The 22,246-nt window shown below is 39.4% G+C and overlaps 1 protein-coding gene and 1 long non-coding RNA gene across 2 annotated transcripts in view; one reads left to right on the top strand and one right to left on the bottom strand.

Annotated features, from left to right (window-relative positions):
- Positions 1-22,246, bottom strand: part of LOC307133598 (craniofacial development protein 2-like) — a 1,416,430-nt gene that overhangs the window by 1,162,661 nt on the left and 231,523 nt on the right. The window lies entirely within an intron of this gene.
- On the top strand, positions 14,764-20,902 carry LOC307133614. The gene is made up of 5 exons (XR_013817449.1): positions 14,764-14,812; positions 14,920-14,968; positions 19,918-19,957; positions 20,564-20,609; positions 20,764-20,902. It is a non-coding gene; the product is annotated as an uncharacterized lncRNA (long non-coding RNA).

The raw sequence follows: 22,246 nt of genomic DNA, 5'->3' as shown, positions 1-22,246 counted from the left end.
TTTTGAGGCTCTCTCAAGTTTTGTTGGGCATGCCGCACTGAAGACTTGGAAGTAAATGCCCACGGCTAGGATTGGATAAGATTTGCATATTTAATGAGCTTCAGCTCCCCTCAGTACATGTGGAAAGCGTATGGAGAAACGCTCACAGGACTCGCAAAATGCCTTTATCAAACAAACACGATGATTCATCTCTCATTCACCCGCGATTGATCGGAATGTTATTTTTTTATTACTTGGCCGGCCCGATCGGTGAATAACCGCAACCCGTACACATTGCGCACACGCAAGAAAGGAACGTTATTTCACTATTTAAGAACTTATCGTCGGCAGGCCGGTGCTAAGTATTGGTAGCCCGTTTGAAAAACACATAGCCCCGGGACGTTACAAGGCCGGGCCCATAACGTTACAGGTCAGAGTCTGATCACGAATGAACCAATAACACCTCAAATAAAGGATTCTCCAGTCTATGACAGCATGCTATGGTATGTTAAGTTAGACACGTACACATAATCAATACGATCTGTAACAATGCAATACTATCACATATAAAAAACATGTTTTACTCACATAAGTGTGTTGCACCGTTCCTGTCGTATCCAATATAGAAGGCACACATGTTTTAATCTCAATATGTCTGCAAATCCAGTCTCGACCTCTATCTTGTTTACAAACGATTCTGCGGTGAAATTAAGCAAACAAAGGCGCAATGTCTTACACACGTGAGCTGGAACCGGCATGTTTATTGCTCTGTAGCGCGATCGGTTTAGCTCCACGGGTCGGTGGGCGGGGCTACAGAAGTAGATGTACAAATGGATCTGTTGAGGCGCCGTTTCTGCATTCTATGACGTCAATGGTCGGCATATTCTGAGAGGCCTGGTGTCAATAAAAGCTTTTCTTTGACTAACAAGGACATTTTCAGCTCTGAAACGTACAGGATATTCTTATATCACGATTAACTTTTATATATCAAAGGCTCAAGGGAAAGTTGATTTCTCAATTCATCACCCCTTTAAATATTCATTTGGCCAGCAGTCCACTGACAGCTATTTGTAGCTAATTGAATTATTCTTGGGCCATACAATTTGGTGGAATGTATGTTCCCATGAAACAATACTGCATATTTTACATCAAATGCTGATCAACTTTCATGCAACGTGGTTTTCCGTGCAAAGCTGTACTTGTTAACACAAATTCATAATTAGTAGCTAGAAAAATATTTTTAAAAAATTATTTGTGAAGCATTTGAACAAACAAATTCCCGTAATGTTTTGACTACATAATACATTTTATTTAGTTTGTCTCTCCAGTCAAACCTGTTAACTTGCCCTTTAAAATCGTTTTCATTTGTTCTAAATCACATGACTTGCTAGAAGTGTTTTTTGTTTTTTTGAGGGAAGGCAGCTAGTCATAAACTTTTCTCTCTTATCCTCATTTTTAAAAAGACTTGTCCATCATGTTGTGTCAATATATATTGGAAATGAAAATGTTTAAATAGAATCTGACATTATAGCTTGTGATTGTTAGAAAAAGTCAGAATTTTTTGTCTAAAAAGTCTCAATTATCTTATACTTTTTTACAAGCTTTTTTACAACAAGCTTTTTACAAAAAGCTTCCATAAATTCATGGAACCATTGCATTGTTTAAAAAAAAAGGTATTTACAGGTAGAAAAACAATTCCTAGACCACATGTGAATGCTCAGTATTATTAGGTTATACTAGCCTGAGCTTGACCAGGGTGTTTTTCTGATAGACAGACTATTAACATTACTGGAATTCACCGTGAGACATGCATTTCAAACAGCTCACACACCACACCTGTATTTCTCATGCTGAGAAGGGATAATGATCAGTGTTCCAGTTCCACTCCAGGTTACGACCCCATAGTTCCATCCAAGAAAATTTTGGGGGGTTGGCAGTACCTTGGCTTCCTGAACTTTGGTCCCCTGAACTGCCGGCACCGTCCTGGCTTCCTGAACTGCCAGCGCCACCCTGGCTACCAGAACTCCACGTCCTGGGTCCCACGGCCATATTAATGCATGTCGTGCAAAAGTGAACCATATGCTCCACAGCCCAGGTCTGCCCATTCTTCACAACCCAGGTCCACCAATGCTCCATGGCCCGGGTCCGTCCAAGACCTCCTCCGCTCCACCACCCTCTTGGACTTTCTTGTTACATATAGTTTTGTTTTTTGTTGGACGTCGGGATTCTGAAATCCAATGCTGCTTCAATATATATATATATATATATATATATATATATATATATATATATATATATATATATATATATATATATATATATATATATATATATATATATATATATATATATATATATATATATATATATATATATATATATATATATATATATATATATATATATATATATAAATATATATATATATATATATATATATATATATATATATATAAATATATATATATATATATATATATATATATAAATATATATATATATATATATATATATATATATATATATATATATATATATATATATATATATATATATATTATTTATATATCCTAATTACATTTATAATCAAAGCCTTAATCAATATTTATCCTCCTATATTCATAGTTTCACGCTTATAGGAACGCCCACCTGGAGGGCAAAACAAGGCTCTCCTCCATTGCCCGCTAGTCATTTTTACCAGGTTTCCTACGGTTCGTAGTCAGTATTAATGCGGTAAGACAGTGATATTAAAATACCAAATTCAATATACACCCTATTGATGTTGCATACTTTGTACAGGAAAGCAGATGAACACAGAATATTAGTGCAACACAAGTTCCCTTTCGAGGGAACTCGCACTGTTTCGGAACGACGAATTTGGGGATGCTCCCTAAGCAACAGCGTATATGAAGTCTGAATGAAACTATTCCAATCCTGATTGGTGTTGCGTCATGATGTAGCTGTGACGGCATACCAGGAAGATACATAAGGGGGGCCGGCGCATAGTAACGACAGTTATCGCTCTTCAGCATAGTGCTCTCTGTCATACTGTCTGTCTATTTATTGTTGTCTGTCAAAGAAAAAGAAAAAGTCAAATTGTGTGAATGGCGACTCAAAGAGAGTTTAAGCAGTGTGTGCATCCGTGTCCCCGTTTCATGTCGGGCTCGGACACACACTCGCTTTGTGTGGAGTGCCTGGGTGTTCAGCATGCTAGGGCGGCTCTCGAGGGAGCAGACATCCTGTCGAGGCAGGGGCTGAGGGAGAGTCCGGGGAGTGGCGGCTCCACCCAGAGGTGGTGGAGGCCATGTGCGAGAGGTTCGGCCCAGTGGAAGTGGATCTGTTTGCATCTCGAGAGACGTCCCACTGCCCACTGTGGTTTTCTCTCACGCATCCAGCCCCGCTGGGGTTGGATGCCATGGTTCAGACGTGGCCGAGGCTGCGTTTTTACGCATTTCCCCCGATCGCTCTGCTCCCGGAAGTCCTGGAGAGGGTCCGTCGACGAGGTGTCAGCCTGCTTCTGGTGGCACCTCGTTGGCCGACTCGAGTTTGGTTCTCAGATATCATAGCTCTGCTGGCGGGTCCTCCGTGGCAGGTCCCTCTGAGGAGGGATCTCCTGTCTCAGGCGGGGGGCACAATATTTCACCCCCGGCCAGAAATTTGGAACCTTTGGGTCTGGCCCCTGAGGGGGCCAGGTACCTAGAGGCCGGCCTGCCGGCAGATGTGATCGAGACCTTGCTCAGTTCCAGGGCTCCGTCTACAAGGAGACTGTACAGCCTCAAGTGGAATGTGTTTGCCACTTGGTGCAGGGAGCATGAGGTGGACCTAGTTAACTGCCCAGTGGCTTCAGTGCTGGAGTTCCTCCAAAATCGCTTCTCTGCGGGTCTTACCCCGTCCACACTCAAGGTGTACGTGACTGCCATTGGGGCTTTCCACACTTGCCTGGAGTTTGCCCCTGGCGGAGTTAAGGCCATCTTACATCCTAGGCCGGACTACGTGCCCAAGGTGCCATCTAGTGTGGCCAGGTCTTTGGTTCTTCAGGCATTCCATCCTCCGCCTCACGTGATGGCGGAAGAAGGGAGACTTCACCTGCTCTGCCCGGTCAGAGCTCTTAAAATATATTTGGAGAAGTCTGCGCAGTGGAGGAAATCAGAACAGCTGCTAGTGTGCTTTGATTAACCCAAGAAAGGGCTGCCTGCGTCCACTCAGACATTCAGTAACTGGATTGTCCAGGCAATAGCCACGGCCTATCAGGTGCGCAATTTGCCTTCACCTATGGCCGTGAGGGCTCACTCCACCAGAGGCATGGCCTCTTCGGTGGCCCTCCTTTCTGGAGTCCCTATGCAGGATATCTGTGAGGCGGCTGAGAGGGCTACCCCACACACTTTTATAAGATTCTATAGCTTGCACCTCCCTACAACGCCTGGCGCTAGGGTGCTCCAGTCCTAGTTGTGCCTGGTCTCCAGCTTCACACTAGGGCAGGTGTGACCCTCGGTGTGGCCTAGTGGGTACTCGTTCCCCAAATTCGTCGTTTCGACGCAGTGCGAGTTCCCTCGAAAGGGAACGGCTCGGGTTATGTCTATAACCCTTGTTCCCTGAGAAAGGGAACCAGCACTGCGTCTTGTCGCCACACCTCGTCACGCCTGGAGCGCATGCTTCATCGCGATAATTGCCGTTACTATGCGCCGGCCCCCCTTATGTATCTTCCGGGTATGCCGTCACAGCTACGTCATGACGCAACACCAATCAGGATTGGAATAGTTTCATTCAGACTTCAGATACGCTGTTGCTTAGGGAGCATCCCCAAATTCGTCTTTCCGACGCAGTGCTCGTTCCCTTTCTCAGGGAACAAGGGTTGCAGACATAACCCGAGCCGGTTTCTCGTTAGGCGTTTCCCCATCGAAACTCATTATAAAGAAAACACGTTGCGTTCATATTCTTGCCTCATCTACTCGCCTGTATATAGTATACTTCATCAAAAAGGTGTAAACTGAATTTGATCTTTTAATATCACTGTTTTAGTACATTACGTCACTTTAAGGGTGGCTTCCTTAAGGATTCTTTAGCCTGTCGTCAGTTCACCCTCCGTCTGCTGCTTGATCAGCTCTATAACGGTTTCACTGCGTAATTAATCTGTGTTTAAAATTAAGTGGTGCAACAACTCGATTAAAAAAAAACCCATATCAACAAATCCTTTAAACTTTGCTTAATTTAATCCTTATTGGTGTAACTCACCCTATAGTGTTTTTCACATTAAGCGTTTTAAAAACGTCCCGCTGTTTTTAGTGATTGAAATACTGCAGCAGGTGCTGGATATGGATCATAAGTGCCCAAAACGTGCATCTTGTTCACTAATTTTTGTTTTAAGATGGAAATTTCTCAGGCTTGTGCTGTAGTTCTATGGAGTTCTATGGCGGTTTTGCCCTCCAAGGCTCCGCGACAGTCACGTGACTGAAAACTATGAATATTACTATAATGATTTTTTAAAAATGGTTATTTCCAGTTATGATATTACTTAATCAATAGAACCACTGATAGTTTGTTTCTTCATATATATTACAAATATAAATATGTGTGATGTGTCGCTAAACACTTGATAGCAGAACATGTGCCGTGTGTTTGGATGTTGGAGGTATCACACGAGGTATCACACGGGCATCCTAAGAGATGGGTGGACTTGTTGTTCTGGACAAGCTGAATCATTCAACTTGCAGTAATGACATGGCTAGACCTTGAAAACAGTATAACTGTTGAGAAATTGTATGTGCGATAGGCTGGGAGAGACGAAGCGCGGTCTACAAACTCCTTGTGAGACTTGAAGCTGGCTTCTGCTGATGAAACTGCAAACTATTCTTCAGTAAATTTGTCTTTAATTAATTGCACTCCTGACTCTTGGTCTTCATTTTTCACCACTGGTCTTGGGTCCTAAACTGTTACCCGCTAACAGCCCATAAAGGAGGGATCTCATGTTTACCATGTGTCTTTGTCAAGCAGAGGCGGACAGTAGTGAAGTATTTTTACTTTCTGAAAAATATTTTTTTTTACTGCGTGGTACGACTTGGTTCGGCACGGCATGGCTCGGTTTGGTTTTCCACTGCAGTTAACACCGCTTTAAAGTAAGTGGGATTATAGAATGATCATTGTAATGGTGCCGCTAGTTCACGGCATGTGGATGTTTTTAAAGGGGGGGTGAAATGCTGTTTCATGCATACTGAGTTTTTTACACTGTTAAAGACTTGGATTCCCATCCTAAACATGGACAAAGTTTCAAAATTTAAGTTGGACGTTTGACGGAGTATTTCTGTGCCAAAAATACTCCTTCCGGTTTCTCACAAGATTCAACGCCGGATTTGCTCGTCTAATGCTGAAAGATGGAGCGGTCCCGACGATTAAGGTTCACGGTCGTGACTCGTGTTTTGGAAGCAGGCGGTGAGTAAAACTGCTTCAAATGTCTTTGTGTTATTAGCTATCGACTCGTTCATTCAAATCCGCTACTATTCCATTGTTTTTCTATGTAAACACGCACTATTCTGACGTGCAAAACCGTTCCGCTTACTACTGCTAACATTAAATCACATATAATAGTCCATAAACCAAATTATATCCTCATAAACCATGAGTAAACGCACACAAATGTTGTAAAACTCGCGCATGACAAGCCGCTAAGCAAGTATATAAGTTACAGCTACAGTACATACCATTGAGACATCCTGCTGTAGTCGTCGATGCTGCTTCTCCTGTTCAATTTCAGCCTCTAGATCTGATTCTAGATCATATACAGTGAGGAAAACAAGTATTTGAACACCCTGCTATTTTGCAAGTTCTCCCACTTAGAAATCATGGAGGGGTCTGAAATTGTCATCGTAGGTGCATGTCCACTGTGAGAGACATAATCTAAAAAAAAAAATCCAGAAATCACAATGTATGATTTTTTAACTATTTATTTGTATGATACAGCTGCAAAGAAGTATTTGAACACCTGAGAAAATCAATGTTAATATTTGGTACTGTAGCATTTGTTTGCTATTACAGAGGTCAAACGTTTCCTGTAGTTTTTCACCAGGTTTGCACACACTGCAGGAGGGATTTAGGCCCACTCCTCCACACAGATCTTCTCTAGATCAGTCAGGTTTCTGGCCTGTCGCTGAGAAACACGGAGTTTGAGCTCCCTCCAAAGATTCTCTATTGGGTTTAGGTCTGGAGACTGGCTAGGCCACGCCAGAACCTTGATATGCTTCTTACAGAGCCACTCCTTGGCAGGGCCGTTTGAAGGAATTTGGGGGCCCCAAGCAAAATGGACATGGAGGCCCCCCCAAACCCCGACACACACACACACACACACACACACACACACACACACACACACACACCTGCACGCAAAACCGGCAGGAACCACAGCATATGCCATACACTTTAAGTTCACCCACACTTTATATAAATAAAAAAGGTTTACAGTGCAAATATTGTAGTTGCATAAACTGTGCATAAATAAAAAATGTTTACAGTGCAAATACTGCTGTTGCATATAATGTGCATAAAATTTGAACATTTTCAACAATTAAACATTTGCACAAAAAAAACATTGTACCATTAAAAAATTTTTTGTAAACCTTTAAGAAACCATTTTTAAAACATCTATAAACATTACATAGAAGACGGACCAGATATTCCTAACACTTAGTTATGGGTTACTAGTTGGTTTGTAAACTGTCTATAAACATTATCTGGATGGTTATTATAAAGTTGCAACAGATGACTATAATACCTTGTTAAATAGTTAATAAACAGTACCAGTAAAACATGTGGGTTGTCAAACGTAACAGTGTAAAAATTGCCACACAGAATAAAGTAACTGTTCAAGATCCATTGGTAACTTATAAAAATAATGTCATGCATAAACTGTCACTACCGTATATATCCCGACACTAGCACATTAAGATAAGCTATGAAAAAATAATGTTCCTCTGCCTCTTTCTGGTTAAATAATGTTTATAATGATAGTTAATATAGACTGCTATATGAACTATTCCAGGTTATTTATGCATAGCATAAATAATAGTTAGTATAGCATGCTATGCCACTTTCATCAAAACCTATTACAAAGTCAAGTCAAGTCAACTTTATTTATATAGCGTTTTTAACAATTCAGATTGTCATCAGTTCATACAAAGCTATAGCAATGTCATTAAATACGATAAACAGTGATTCTGGAACAGATCTGCGTCTTCCTTATCCCGTTAAAAAACATATTACAGAATGTAACCATATTCCGTCCGTTCGAAAAAAAAGTTGCACTAACTGTTCGTTACAAGCAGCATTTGTCAGGCAGGTAAGTTAGCTAACATAAACATATTTTTGCTAGCCAGCTACCTGCTGCAAAATTACACAATTTTTGTACAAGACAAGTAGAGCTATTTTATCCAGTGTCATTTATCACTTACCACTATCTTGTTTTTTCTTATCCTCCTCCTCGTTTCTCTCTTTTCTTTTCTGGCTTCCTGAAGCATAATTCCGCTTCATGATAACTGCCGAGGAGGTTTTGTATTTTGCCGGCAGCAGAGATTGCGTGGTTGGCTGGCTGCTGTCAGCGACTACCGAGAGGGGCCCCCTTAAGGGGGTTCCCGATAACAGTGTCATTGCACTTTACTGCATTGACTATCAATGGGGCGCTCACACAGTTTGTCGTTGCATTTTATTCTTAACCTGTCATTGTCTTGGGGCCCCAGGCCAGCTCGGGGCCCCAAGCAATTGCTTGGTTTGCCTGCCTTGTCGCGACGGGCCTGCTCCTTGGTTATCCTGGCTGTGTGCTTCGGGTCATTGTCATGTTGGAAGACCCAGCCTCGACCCATCTTCAATGCTCTAACTGAGGGAAGGAGGTTGTTCCCCAAAATGTCGCAATACATGGCCCCGGTCATCCTCTCCTTAATACAGTGCAGTCGCCCTGTCCCATCTGCAGAAAAACACCCCCAAAGCATGATGCTACCACCCCCATGCATGGAGCCCCAGTCCGAGGGAGATTGACAGTCATGTTTAGCTTCTTTCATTTTCTAATGATTGCTCCAACAGTGGACCTTTTTTCACCAAGCTGCTTGGCAATTTCCCCGTAGCCCTTTCCAGCCTTGTGGAGGTGTACAATTTTGTCTCTAGTGTCTTTGGACAGCTCTTAGGTCTTGCCCATGTTAGTAGTTGGATTCTTACTGATTGTATGGGGTGGACAGGTGTCTTTATGCAGCTAACGACCTCAAACAGGTGCATCTAATTTAGGATAATAAATGGAGTGGAGGTGGACATTTTAAAGGCAGACTAACAGGTATTTAAGGGTCAGAATTCTAGCTGATAGACAGGTGTTCAAATACTTATTTGCAGCTGTATCATACAAATAAATAGTTAAAAAATCATACATTGTGATTTCTGGATTTTTCTTTTTTTAGATTATGTCTCTCACAGTGGACATGCACCTACGATGACAATTTCAGACCCCTCCATGATTTCTAAGCGGGAGAACTTGCAAAATAGCAGGGTGTTCAAATACTTATTTTCCTCACTGTATGTATGGCTAAATCTGATTGATCTCAATGGTTTATTTAGGATAACGTTTTTTTCCACATTTAAGGATGTCACAGCTTTCAGACGCTTTGCTCAATGCAATAGCGTGCACGCTCGTGACTCTTTAGCTCTGCCCACACAATACGCCCCCAGCCACTCTTTTCTTTTTTACGGAAAGACTCGGTACAGTATATCTTTCTTTTATAAATATAATAAAACTAAAGACTTTTCGGAGATATGAATGATGCAATACTACTCTATAGGTACTCAAGAGTGACATGAGATTGACTGAAACTGAGTGTTTCACCCCCCTTTAACTAAGACAAATAAGCTTGTTTCAAAGGAGTCTGATAGCAGCAAAACAAAATACTGCTAAAAACAAGAGTTGGCACCCGTACAACAAAAAGCAGATGACAACATCACTTGATTTGCTCAACGGCACACAATGGTAAACTAATCTTGTATTTAGCAATGTGTTTAGGGTCTTAACCGCTATATCACTGTCACAAAAGCATATAATGGTAGTGGCTGTAGTGAGGATTCTCTCTGAACAATCAGTGATCTGCAGTGTTTACACGTCACTTTTTAGTACCGAACCGCAGTGGAAAAGCACCAAAAAGTGAGCCGTACCGAGCCATACCGAACTGTACCATGCAGTGGAAAAGCACCATAATTGTAACAGATCCACTGGAGGCGAGCGTAGATGAACCCAAACGCAGTTTATTAAATTCTTTAAATTCTTTATTAAATTTGAACAGAAATCCAATAAACATAGATTTGGCTTGGCTTGGCTTTGCGTGAACAAGAAACATGGAACTCACCAACAATGGTTCAGGGGATAATACTCGACAAGAGACAATGGAAACATGAGGACATATACAGGACTACAGGAGAACACATGACTATGACAACCAATGAACAACCAGAACTCAACCACATGACAAGACAAAGAACCAATGAGAACTATGGACACACGATTAGACCAACCAATGAGAACATGACACATTAGACAAGGGAACCAATCAGAACAAGACACATGAAACTAGGGAAGCACATGACATGATAACATGAAGGGAACGGAATCACCTGGCAAACAGGAAACCTGACTTTGAAATACAAAATAAAAGACTTGAAAACATAAACGTGAAACAAAACCCGAAACCAACTGTGACACTAATGAATAAGTACACTGATAAAAAATAATCATTGAGGCTGTAAGTGTAACATAAAAAAAAAAAAATGTTTTACTAATAAATCTTTGTTTGTTACTTTACTTGGATAGTAGCTCACTTCTTTTGGATTTGTAGCAAAAACATATATATATATAATCGCACTTCTTATCCTGAGTAATCTAGACAAGGCTTTGTAGACATGTGCATTTCCAACATACAATTTAAGTTACATTTACTTAAAATATTTACTTTTGGATTTGGCTGATGCAATGAACCCTTTTCACAGGGCTCGACATTAAGCTTGCTCACGTGCTTGTCCTTCGGACAACTAAATCTGTCATTCACTTGTCAGAGTAAAAACTGTGCTTGTCCGGAAAAAAATCTATTTTTTTTGTGTTGTAAATAAAATTTATTCTGAAGCAAAATTCTCACCAGTGTTCAATCAGCTTTGACATTTTAAATCTGCATATTTGTGATATTTTTACCTTTTATAAAGGGCATTTTTCCCCTAGTATTATTAAATATAGGCTATGCTTCAGCTTTCATTTTATATTCTTAAATTTGATCAATAAATTAAATTAGAAGATGACACTATAGGGCTGTTTCCAATCAAATTAAATTATTTACACTGAAAAATCACAACTGTATTAAATAATGTTATGAGATTGTTTTGAATATACAAATAAGAAAAGTTGGAAAGAATGTTTAAACATGAAACTAAACTGCCAGTAAGTGGTTTTAATGAGTGAGTCATTGAGTCGATTCATTCAAACGGCTGATTCATTCAAGAACGAGGCAGTCGTTTATGAAAAGGTCATTGAATCTTTGATTCAACCGATTCATTCAAGCGCTGAATCATTCACTAACACGCTGTTGCTGTGAGATGCGTTATGGTTCTGCTGTGATCCTTGTTTGGAACTATTTTTGCTGCTGAAATAGAACAAAAACACTCAATATTGCATCTAAAATGTAAGTGACTTAATGTTAATAATTGTTTATGGAACTGTCGTATGAAATCAGTGTCATTTTCAGTTGTTGTTCAGGAAAATAGCACTCTTGGTAATGTGACGTTGCAACTGTATCATTTGTTAGAAATATAAATAAACTCCACATTTCAACATGTTTACGGCAGTGTTTTAAAGGTGAACTATGTAGGATTTTTGCAGTAAAATATCCAGAAACCACTAGGCCAGTGTTATATATTTTGTTCAGTTGAGTACTTAGAAATATCCCAAATGTTTTAAACTATTTGTAAATCGTGAGAAAAGTGCTATTTTAACCAAGGAACCGGACGTGTGAGCTATGCGTGTGAGGGAGTCGCCTGTCGATTGCGTCATATCTGCGTCACCCTCGGTCTCCGGTTTTATTCAGTGAAACACTTTACTCTCACTGCATTGTGAACAAGTGTCATAGCAGCCGCCGAGCGAACGTCATAACTTCCTTTTCAACACACTTAGATATATCTAATACGATAAACAGAGTTGCGTTACCTCAGACTCATGACTGGAAAAGAGGAAGTAGCGCCGGCAACCGTGTCATAATAAAAGTCCCGCCAGCGACTATGCCATAATAACAGTCCCGCTCTTCAATCCCTCCTGCGGCCTTGCTCAGCTCCACAACACTCGCTCCTGCTCTACTTCAGACTACAGTAATGTTAATAATCGCATCCATGAACATGATTTCTGCCCGAGTCCTATCCTGACTGTTTTCCATCGGCTGTGAGGTGAAGACCACATGTCCCGAGATTCTGCACTCAAACGTGCCGTCATCAAACTACGCCTTTGTTTTGAACAGGCGACCTCTAGTGGACGGAAAAGTTACATAGTGTAGCTTTAACTGAGTTACTCTGTGTGAGCGGCGCTCATTTGTTTCGATTTCTCCTCGAGAGGCTGCACGAGCGTCAACAGTGCAACGTTATAGTTACCGTCAGTTCATTATATATTATTATCCACCATCAATTGCCACTTACACTAATGAATGCAGAATCATTCTTGCATTTTGGTGATTCCCTAGTTATTTTTTGTTAATGACGTTTTATCAGGACACTTGTCGAGCCCTGCTTTTCACATGATGACGACATATTTTTCCATATTACAACATAAATCTATAGCGTCATGGTGACAAGTGGAGCCTGTAAACTGTAAAAAACTGTACACTGTATAAAAAAAAAGTTGCTGCCTTAAATTTTTAAGTACAATCAACTTGGATGTTTAAGTAATTTCAACTTAAATTAAAGCTGCAAGCAGCAATGAAAGGGCCCTAGCACCCGGGGCCACCGCCACAGCGAATAGTGAGCCATTTAAGCGGGTAAATATAGGAGAAATACAGCAAAGTTATTTTGATGTGCCACACTTCCTTCTGCCAGCAGGTGGCACTTTGACTATAACTGAATATTTCCATGTAGATGTCTTCAGGTTAGAACTATTATCAAACATGTGAAGTTTAGGGCAGATCGGACATTTTATGCCTGAGTTACAACAACTTCCTGTTTAATGGCGTTAATCGCACATTAGCACTTAGCCAAGTGTTGCATGATTGAATGTGTTTCTAGCATGTTTGGTACTTCATGGCATATTTAAATGAGTTTCTGGGAGTGAATTACAGTGTAAAGCATGCCATTTCCCGTTGCCAGCAGGTGGCGCTATGACTAACTGAATATTGACATGTAGATGTCTTCAGGCCAGGACTCATCAAACGTGAAGTTTGAGGCAGATCGGACATTGTATGCCTGACTTAAGTCGTGTCATGGCAAAACATCGGATTTTGAGAGCTGCCACGGACACGCCCTTCAGCGAAAACTCAAGATCTTCACAATTTAACATCACCAAGATGTTAAGATTAGACTGACCAAATATGATGTTGTTCTGGTTAATCACAATGTAAGATAAGGCATTTCATGTTGCCCACAGGTAGCACTATGACTAACTGAATATTGACATGTAGATGTCTTCAGGCCAGGACTCTCATCAAACGTGAAGTTTGAGGCAGATCGGACATTGTATGCCTGACTTACAACAGCTTCCTGTGTCATGGCAAAACATCAGATTTTGAGAGCTGCCATGGACACGCCCTTCAGCGAAAACTCAAGATCTTCACAATTTAACATCACCAAGATGTTAAGATTAGACTGACCAAATATGATGTTGTTCTGGTTAATCACAATGTAAGATAAGGCATTTCATGTTGCCCACAGGTGGCGCTATGACTGTAACTGAATATTGGCATGTAGATGACTCTTATCAAACATGTGAAGTTTGGGGCAGATCGGAAATTGTATGCCCGAGTTACAACAACTTCCTGTTTTATGGTGAAACATCGAAATTTGTGAGGCCGCCACGGACACGCCCTTCAGGGAAAACTTAAGATCTTCGCAAGTTAACGTTGCTAAGGCCTTTAGATTATGTGCACATAAGATGTTGATCTGATGAAATCTCTAGGAGGAGTTTGTTAAAGTACGTTTGGTAATCGCAAAAACTGCAAAAATATCTCACCTCCTGTTGGGTTTTCTGATTTTGCACCCAGGGTCTGTTTAGGTATTGGGCTTTTACATGTGTCTACCGAATTTCCTACTCGTACGTGAAACGTGGCTCGAACGACGCTTAATTGAAATTTTGTAGGTATCGCTACCGAGCCATTTTGCCATGCCTAATTCTGAAAGCCATATCAGACATTCATTTCACCAATTTTGACGCGTGTGCAAATTAGTTTTGATTTCATGAGTTTTCGAGCATGTTTAGCCCTCAAAAATGTGATTCATTTGGGAGAAGAAGAATAATAATAAGCAGAGCAATTCCAATAGGGTCATCACAACATCGATGCTCGGGACTTAAAAATTAATTGAATCTTATATAACTTATGATGCGGTTTAATTTATTTTGATTAGTTTAAGCAATGGAAAAACATATGTTGTCACTACTTATTGATCATATAATATTTCACAGTATAGCATGAAAATAGATACTAGTACTTTGTAAGGATTAAATGTTAAAATGGCTTGCCATAGTTTGTGAAGTTTCATTTTTCGAGAAAGGGAAACTTAAGCCTCACATGGAATTCTAAAGCAAATACCGTATGTCCATTAAAAAACGGGACTTGTCAGAATCATTGCAACAAATCAGGTTGTAATACAGCCTACAATGCATATTCATTCTGCAATACACTTTTTGATTGGGCTATACGGTAGTGTATGTAAATATAATCTGTGACAGTAAATATTTTATTAAAGGAGGAGTTTCCCTGTCACTCGCTCAGAACACAATACAAACAATGAACAGGTAAGTCCTACGGGCTTCATTACCTAAATATTATTTGGATTCAAAATATATTTTTTATAGATGTGTTTTAGAGTTGAAAAGCAAAGTAAAATAGATGTGCTAACAGGAATTTAATGTTTTAACACTTGTCTTTATAAGGGAATTTAAAGGATGTCAAAGAACTTGACCATTTAACTTTTTTGACAAATTAAGCACTGAGAGTTTCAGTTCTGGGTAATTCTTACAGTTTGGTGAATTTTGGACTAAGCATATTTTTGAATACTGATGAACACTTTAATAGACTGGCTATATAAAATCTATTTTAAAAAGTAAACAAACAGTTACATGTCCAGTAATTGACACAAAAGGGTTTTGCGCCATATTAGTTTATTCCTTCAAGGAAATCACACTTGGCAAGTCATGTGATTTAGGCAGAGCGTGTGTGTCAGGTTATGGGTCCAAAAATGAAGACTGACAAAGAAGGTCAAAATATTAGTAATAATTTAAAGGGTTAGTTCACCCAAAAATGAAAATTCTGTCATTAATTACTTACCCTCATGTCGTTCGACACCCGTAAGACCTCCGTTCATCTTCGGAACAGAAATGAAGATATTTTAGTTGAAATCTGGTGGCTCTGAAAGGCCTCCATTGGCACAATGGCACTTTACACTCTCAAGACCCTTAAAAGGTACTAAAGACGTCGTTACAAAGTCCATCTCACTACAGTGGTTCTAAAATAACTTTATGAATCGGCGAGAATAGTTTTTGTGCGCAAAAAAACCCTAAATAACGACTTACTAGTGATGACGATTTCAAAACAAGGCATCATGAAGCTTCGAAGCGTTATGAATCAGCGAGTGCGCCATATTTGTAGGTCTTACGGGTGTCGAACGACATGAGGGGAAGTCATTAATGACAGAATTTTCGTTTTTGGGTGAACTAACCCTTTAAACAAAGATAACTCAGGTAATCCACACAGGTAAAACACAACAAAACATTTGTATGCACAGGAGAACTTCTCACAGGAGAAATCTCTGCCTAATCCACAATATGTGCGTAAGCACAGTAATTTGTTCTTAACCTTGTTCTAATGTTAGTGAATTTAGATTATTTTAAAGGGCCGTTTACAAGTCGCGTCTAAAAATGTGTGGAAAATGTCAGTGAGGTGAGAAATCAAGCCCCCCAGGAATCGGGTCTTCTTTAGGACTCATAGTGATCCCAGTGGTTCAACTGACTTTTAATAGGTAGTATTTTTAGCACCTGATTACAATTCCTGCAAAATCACGTTATGATTGATATCATTTAAAAAAATGTATAATGACCATTAATGTCTTTTAAATTCCATGGTTCATATACTAGTATATAACTGAAGCCATACGGACTACCGGCACATCCGGGAACTTAACTGTTAATTTCGTCAACGCCCCTTTTTAGGAGAAAATAAACTGGACTTCCATACGAAATAGCGGCACAAATCAACGTCAGTACACAGCCGGCAGGCTTGAATAACTTAAGAAATCACTCAGATTAAACATGTCAAATAATTATATGTCCAGCCTGCCTGCCAAGAGCGTGAAAGATACATCCACAAACTTAATTTGGTCAATTTAAAAAACGTGTCCCTTCATTCTCCCACCGTCGAATTGGCGTAACAAGTGAATGATTTTACTTCGTTTTTGCTAGTAAACATCTTTAAATGTATATATTATGTCTTTATATTTAGAGTTATTCAAGCCTGCCGGCTGTGTACGGACGTTGTTTTGTGCCGCTATTTTGTATTCAAGTCTAGGGCAGGGTTATGAGGGTATCTCATAATTATGACTTTTTATGCTCATTTTTTTTTTTTTTTAAGTGGCGGGAATGGGCTTCCATATTGGAGTAGTGGAGTAATGGAGAGGGTACATAGGGAAACACAGGCTGGGATCATGACAGTGCAGGTGAACCAATCAAACAGGTGTGATCTAATTAATGAATAAATATGGTAACAAACTAGTACTGGGAAACTGAGAACAAAGGAAAATTAACTAAGACAAAACAAAAACTGAATCACAATGAAAATTGCAAATGGCAAAACTGAGCATAACTGTTACAATATGCTTAAAGTCGGCATGAATCTTTTCTTCCCTATTGTGACATATACCTGAGTGAAATGGCTTCACGAACAAGAAAAATGTATGCAAATATATAGTTGAGAAAACACACTTTAGGACATGTGAATTTGTCAAGTGCTATATTATTATTATTATGTATACTAGATATTATGAATTTGTGTTAATGAGGTACATCTATGTATGAAAAACATTTGGCATGAAGGTTGATTAACATTTTATGTAAATTATGCAGTGTTCTAACATTTTTAATACCCATTCATCTTTTTAATAGAATTTTATTTTTTTGAATATACACCGATCAGGCATAACATTATGACCTAATTATTCCTAAAATTTTGTTGGTCCCCCTTTTGCTGCCAAAACAGCCCTGAGTCCTGACCCATCAAGGCATGGACTCCACTAGACCCCTGAAGGTGTGCTGTGGTATCTGGCACCAAGATGTTAGCAGCAGATCCTTTATGTCCTGAAAGTTACAAGACCTCCATGGATCGGACTTGTTTGTTCAGCATATCCCACAGATGCTCGATTGGATTGAGATTTGGGGAAATTTGAGGCCAAGTCAACACCTCAAACTCGTGCTCCTTAAACAATTCCTGAACCATTTTGTGGCAGGGCGCATTATCCTGCTGAAAGAGGCCACAGCCACCAGGGAATACCGTTTCCATGAGATGGTGTACATGGTCTGCAACAATGCTTAGGTAGGTTGTACATGTCAAAGTAACATCCAAATGGATGGCAGGACCCAAGGTTTCCCAGTAGAACATTGCCCAAAGCATCACACTGCCTCCGCCGGCTTGCCTTCTTTCCATAGTGCATCCTGGTGCCATATGTTCCAAAGGTAAGTGACCATATGCAGCCATCCACGTGATGTAAAAGAAAACGTGATTCATCAAACCAGGCCACCTTCTTTCTATTGCTCCATGGTCCAGTTCTGATGCTCACATGCCCACTGTTGGCGCGTTTGGTGGTGGACAGGGGTCAGCATTGGGACCCTGACTGGTCTGTGGCTATGCAGCTTCATACTGAGTATTCTGACACCTTTCGATCAGAACCAGCATTAACTTCTTGAGCAATTTGAGCTACAGTAGCTTGTCTGTTTGATCGGACCACACGGGCCAGCCTTCGCTCCCCACAAGCAGTATTGGCCGCCCATGACCCTGTCGCCAGTTCACCACTGTTCCTTCCTTGGACCAATTTTGATAGATATTGACCACTTCAGAATGGGAACACCCCACAGTTTTGGAGATGCTCTGACCCAGTCGTCTAGCCATCACATTTTGGCCCTTGTCAAACTCGCTCAAATCCTTTCACTTGCCCATTTTTCCTGCTTCTAACACATCAACTTTCTCTGCCTAATATATCCTACTCACTAACAGGTGCCGTGAAGAAGAGATAATCAGTGTTATTCACTTCACCTGTTATAATGTTATGCCTGATTGGTGTATTTAAAGATATATATTGTTTGAAAACAGATCAATCCACAATTGATGCATTTGACAAACCCAAAATAACCCAGTATTTTCTGAAGAGTTTTGTTTCTTTTTATGAATGAAGTTAAAACCTTCAAACTTCAAGCTTTTTAATCTCTCTCTCTCTCTCTCTCTCTCTCTCTCTCTCTCTCTCTCTCTCTCTCTCTCTCTCTCTCTCTCTCTCTCTCTCTCTCTCTCTCTCTACTAATCATTATGAATTTGTGTTAATGTGGTATAGTTTTGCAAGGAAAGTTGACATTTTATGTAAAATATGTAGTGTTTCAAATATAAAGTGGGAATGACCCTTCTACATTTCAAATGTCACATTTTCATATATTAGTAAATTGGGAATAGTACAATATCTTATGTTATATCACATAATTGGGGTCGCTTCAACCCGCGGACATGGCAACACAGTGCAGTTGAGTTCTGTTGACATTTGACAACTAACGTTGTGCGTCGCTCCGTTGCTCTGATTGGTTGTAGGTCTATCCAATTGAGATCTTTCCTGGTTCGGTTGAAACACGCCCCATAATCACAGCCCAACGGAGCGGTCTCAGACTCATATTCTGACTAGAATTGAGTATGACGACTAGCCTGACGTCGTCATACTCAATTCTAGTCAGAATATGAGTCTGAGACCACTCCGCGTCCGCGGGTTGAAGCGACCCCAATTATGTGATATACAAACCCAGGAATGCGATTTTTAGCTGCCAGCCCTGCCAAAATAACACATATTTTACCCCCCAAATGCCTTTTTTTTCCCGGAGAACCCCCCCTGGAAAGCTATTGGACTTGTTTTTGGCTAGTTTTGAGGAACGTTAGCAATTGGGCGGGTTTTGTTGTAAAAACTTGGCAACCCTGTCTGCACGCACGCTGGAATAAGTAGCCTAACGTTAGAAGAACAAGATTAGTGTAAACGATCTTTGCCGGTGTTGTAAAAAAATAATTTAAGGATACACAGAGTACTTACCAACACGATCATCATTTCTGAGAGAAATAGTAAAGGTGAATGCATATACGAACAAGTTCTCCGTTTAGGATTAGAACAAACTCAACCCAAGCGGCTTTTGATGACGTGGATGATTACGTTACTGTTTATCATCTGTCCATCATCGTCTAAAGCCCGCCCTGACAATTTCATTGGTCCGAACAGTTTCTGTTCGGGCATAATTACTTCTCTACCGATCAATTCCAGACCGAACTGCCCGAGTAAAAATGTTGTGGGCGGGGCTAAGTTCGGCTGGCATCCAGGCTAATTTACAGCAGTAAAAATATATGAAAAAGATGTAATCATTAATAATTGTAATAAACATAAACAGTGGTGATGTACAAAATTGTAATTATTTGCAAAGAACATCATAGGAAATGTTCTGATATTTTTTCACAGATCCAGTAAAGGACGATCTTCGCACATGCCTGAAAAAATGGTATTATTTTAAACAATTGAAAAAATGTTTTATTGATTTTATATAACATGCTAATGATCAGACTTGTATGATGATGTGATAATGCTAAATTCAGTTTTTCATTGATTCATTATACGGAAAACAAAAACAAAAAACAAATTTTAAAGTCTTAATAATTCATAGACTGATATGAGCATTGTGGTTTAATATTATTTAACAAATATTCAAGGATACATCAGAGAACCATCGATATTGAACAATAAAAATAGTATGCCTAACAGTACTTGAATGATATGAATTGTGTCTGAGCTGGTGTGATTGAGTGGAGGTGGAGACTAATTTGCATATTCATAGATCCACATATTGAATGAAGCAAGGGTGGCTATTCAAGCTATTTTAAGAGGGGAAAAATAATTTTCCCAGGAAAAATATAATTTAATTATGTAATTTTGATGATCAAAGATGAGTTTTAAGACATAAAATTATTGACTGCACCCTGCAGGGTGACTTTAAGACATGAAAACTGAAATTGCAAATATGCTTTGTCAAAGTAGAAGAGTTTATTTTTGCTTTTTCTGTTCTTTGCAAATGGCAATTAACTTCATTCCTTGAATCAATCCTTTGCAGAGATCACAAAGAGGCAAGAAAAGGAGGGGGGCCATCAATGATGAAGGTAAGAGCAAAGTGTAGGATCATCATCACCATCATCAATGCTCGGTACCAAAAAGATTCACACAGTTACAGGCAGCTAGCTAAGCAACACCTTAGCGTCTTCTGGTACAGCACTAAAATATTTTCAACTTGTATAATGTGTTTCTGTCTATCAGAAAAAACACATTTGGATGAGATGTGCCATTATCCAAAACTCCACTGTCAAAATCAGTGTTGCTCCAAAGATGGAAACAAGACCAACAAAAGTGTACAGAGAAAAGCAATTGGTTTGTTTTTTTCTTCTCAAATGTTTAAATGTTACCTTTGTACTAAATGTTTTATACTGTGTAACTGTTTCAAAGGTGGTTCCACAATTGCTCTTAGAAATGGTGGGTTGAATGTCCAATTCATAACACTTTAGATCAAAAGATGGGTTTCTTCAATCCAGCCGATTTATTTTAATTGTGATGTACAACTTTATTTGTCTAATACCCATTATTGTTTTTAGAAATATATATATAAAAAATTATATATTGAATATATTTTAAAATATATATTTAAGATCCATCCACAAGTTATGCATTTTACAAACCCAAAATAACCCAGTATTACCAATGGGTACATCTTTAGAGATTTGTTTCTTTTTATGAAGAAGTCTTGGATGGAGATGGTGTATTTCTAGCTGCTGAATGTGAAACAAAATTGATAATGATAATAATACTTACTTTGATTTGGCATCATTTAAAGCCCATATACTAGTAATGTTTTAATGTGAACAAATGCTCTTGGATACGTTAGGATTTTGGAAAGATGTAGGCTACAGTATATAGCGCCTACAAAGAGTAATCACCCGCTACACACAGAGAAATAGGGTGTCAAAATTGTACCTTTAGGGGTACAACAACTTGTCGCTGGGGCAGTACCCTTAAAAGGACATATTTGTACCCGTTTTACTCCTAAAAGGTGCATATTAGTACCTTAGAGTACAAATACGCACCTTAAGGTCCTAATATGAACCTTTTTGTGGTAAAAAAGGTACAAACGTGTCCTTTTAAGGGTACTGCCCCGGCGACAAGCTGTTGTACCCCTAAAGGTACAATTTTGACACCCTATTTCTCTGTGTGTATGGTATGCATTTTGTTTTAACCATTAAATATAAAATAGCTTCAATCATAAAAATCAAAACAAATTTTTGATAGATTTTTTTGGGAGGCTAATTAATGATACGTTGCTATATGGCAACGCTGTACCACAACGAAAAATGGTCAAAAAAGTAGTTTTTCTAAAATTATGATTTATTTTAGGAATTGGTAGGCCTATATTTATGTACTTGGAACTCATGCGAGTCAAAAATAAAATAAAAAATAACTTTTCTGAAAAGAAGACATCATTTAGTAATTTATACATAAATACAACTATACTACATCTATAAAAATCCCAATGGGGATATACATTACTGTAATTCCGCTGTGGTGCAGCATTGCCATATGGAAACATTGCTATAAGTTGATTTGTGAATAAAAATATCTAATTTACTTTCCAAAGATGCTGCAAAAATATCCCATGAGAAGAAATGTTTAGAAATGAGGTTAATGGAGCAATTTCTGGAGCACTTCAACAGGTGTCTTCCGTGTGAGGGTGATTTGACTTTATGTCATT

This window comes from Gobio gobio (assembly GCF_949357685.1).
Source record: "Gobio gobio genome assembly, chromosome: 11".
NCBI classification, from domain to species: Eukaryota; Metazoa; Chordata; class Actinopteri; order Cypriniformes; family Gobionidae; genus Gobio; species Gobio gobio.
Note: the sequence above shows the minus strand (reverse complement) of the source record. Positions and strands in the feature narration are given on the sequence as shown.